The following is a 3,142-nucleotide window of genomic DNA, read 5'->3' on the forward strand; positions in this document are numbered from 1 at the left end:
GCCCGATGCTGTTTTAGTAGTATGGTAAAAGTTGGTTCTGTGCATATCGAGGTATGCACGACCGCTTGCTCTTGCGCGGGATTTTTTTACTAGACGATAGCTCAAATAATGACCTGACTGGAATTACGAATTTCTTACATCGATCACTGGGGCACAGATGTCGTTGTAATTTGATATGTGGAGATTGAAGACAAGCAGTGCAATGCACAAATGCACGTACCAAGGAACCGCCTCTGACTGCAATAGCAGTGCTTCGTACAGTGCATGATTCGTCAACACTGCAAATGCAGGGCCCCGGCCCCTAATGGGTTAAACGTTTTATTTAGTGTGCTGCAATAAATGCAAAAGCGGATGCCATATGGTCCACCGACTGCTTAAATTACATCATTCATATAAACAAACTCATGGACGGATCATACCGAGTATTATGAGTGTTTTTAAATTTTATTTATTTCTAAATTAAAATTTTTGTGTAGATGAGAGGGAGCATTGTGAAAGAGGAAACTGGGGAAGTACCTGGATATTCAGATGTGGTCACCAAACATGGTTAAAGCCATTTCAAGGCACCTTTCTATTCTGAATTGTGATCTTTCACCAAGGCGATACTGGGTGTATCTACCAACTCTGGAATGGGTCCCATGAAAATAAGATTTATATTGCCCACGTCGGGATTTGAACCCGTGACATCTGAATTCGAGGATTTTAAGGGGAAAGGTTGTGCAACCTTTTTCATAGAAAACATAATTTTGGATTTGAGGCCAAAATAGCAAACCAAAATGAAATATTAGTTTTTTAATCAAAGGGCGTACAAAAAATCTAGTACAGATATGTGCTACTTTATTTATTTAATAAGAGGTTGTCCCAAGAGAAGCAAATGGTGAGTAATGAGGGATTAGAGGTTCATTGGATTCCTGTTTATAATATCTATCTGAAAGACTGATTCATCGGTAAACTCCTTGGCTCTTACCCAGAGGTCACGGGTTTGAAGCTCGACATTAGGAAACTTAAGTATTCTAGAATTAAAATTTCCTCGGCGCTGCCCGGGCTTTACGCAGTGTTTTTCGAAATCAGATGTAGATTTTTTTCCTTTTATTTTAAATGTCAAGTGTGCGAAATTTCATCAAAAAGTAAAATTCTGTTTTAAGGGGTGGGAAAAGTGGACGGGTGTTTGTTTTTCGAATTCTAATTCCTATTGTTTTAATGGTCAAGTGTGCAAAGAGCATTTTTTTATTTATTAATCTCACAGTTTACAAGAACCACTTTCTATAAAAAATCATGTGTTAGGGTCAGTATTTCAGTTGCTTTTTGATCTTGGATTAAGATATTTACAATTGTCAAGTTGCTATTGGATAGGAATCTTGATAACCCAATCTGACTCTTAACCACTCAAGCAAAATCGTGTTTAAAAAAAATGTCTTGAGCGATTGAGAGTTTCGGTTTTAGATTCGGACTTCAAAAATCGTCCCTACCAATAATAATACGGAAACAAATATACTGTTTCCTGTGGTAAAGCCATATTTTTCACTGCTTATTTCGTATTTTAGGTCTTTCTAAACAATATATAAAATTTGAACAAAAAATCTGCCCAAATTTGGGTTGCTATCGCTCAAGCATTAGTTATCGCATTAGCGGTGATACCCAGATTTGGGTAGCTACCGCTAGGATAGATACCATTCCTTAGTATACAGTATACTGAAAAACAGGTCGTTATAGTAACATCAATTATTTATCAAGCGGGCAAAAAACGCAGACATTTCGAAAAATCCGAATTGAACATGGAAATTAGTTACGAAACCCTAAATTACGAAAAATAAATCTTTCCATGAAAATTTAATATTGCCAAGATAATGTATAATTTCCTACGTTAACTCGTCTAATCGCCGACAGATGGCGGTGCTTGTCCCGTTTAATTCCGCGCCGGTATCGCCAGCTTAGTGTTGGTGTTGCCAGCTTCCACAGTATTCCCCCGGCGCGTCGAGCGCGTCGCTAATAATTCGTCTAACGTCTCGTAGACTGCGAAGGTTTTTCATGTATAAAGGGATCATAAATTACCATTTACGGTTCATTTACCGTGCTTGGAGTAAACGACCCAATTCTTCCAAATACCTGTATCCATGTTTAATGGGAGTTTAAGGGAATGGCCGTAATTTGTCGGCTCCGGCTGCGTATATCTGCGTGAGCCGTGTATTTCCTGCGAGATTTATCTCCGACATTTTCCAAAGCTCTCGTTGATTCTTTCTATTGTGTTAGGAACTTTCACCAGGGAAATTGTGCGTAGGCAGTCAGCGACTAGGGACCCGCGTACAAGGTATACACTACACACTACGAGACTTTTATCAACTTACATTTTAAATTTTGTACTTTTCTTCGCTGCGATACATAAATTTCGAATTAGACCAAGACGAACGAGTCAGCGTTTACTTTTCTTTACGATACTTATTTCTTGGATGCTTTCGGAACATTTTTTAAGAAAATTGTTGGCATTTACAATTATTATGTTGAGCAATGCCACCATTATTAAAACGACACGACATCGCGGAAGGTACCTAACTGTGTACCTGGCACGAAAGTACCTATTAAATATTTTATTTCAAGGTGCCTTCCGAAAATTCTATGGTAACGTTTAAATTGAACATTTTTCTTCAGGTAAAAAGTTTTGGGAAATCGCGTTGAGATGGTTAATTTTTTTTTTTTTTTAAATGTCGCACAGCCTTAGTAGCAATGTAAATACGTTATTTTAAGAATAAAATAATCTTAACACTTTGACTGGGGGATGAGCTGAGAGAATATCAAAGGAAATAAGGTACCCACTAAATCATGTCGCAGGAGTCATATTATGTAATCCGTTCTGGAAGCCATGTAGATTACCTTACAAGGCACGCCAGTTTCTGGGCGAAACATTCCATAAATAGGCATTGACAGCTGGGAACACTGAAATCCATTTATCTATTTACTTCACAAAAAATTTCATCTCATATTTTCCTTTATAAAGGTGGACTTTTTAAAAACCAACCCAAATTCTTAGTGAAGTACTAAATGGTAAACTTAAAATTATTCATAAGCTTTTCGTTAAAAACAGTTTTTTGACTTATTCTTCAAAATATTTATATAAATTATTTGTTTGGGCTTGTAAATACGGAAT

The sequence above is a fragment of the Hesperophylax consimilis genome, chromosome 9 (assembly GCF_061612785.1).
Source record: "Hesperophylax consimilis isolate HC1 chromosome 9, BYU_Hcon_1.0, whole genome shotgun sequence".
Taxonomy (NCBI): Eukaryota; Metazoa; Arthropoda; class Insecta; order Trichoptera; family Limnephilidae; genus Hesperophylax; species Hesperophylax consimilis.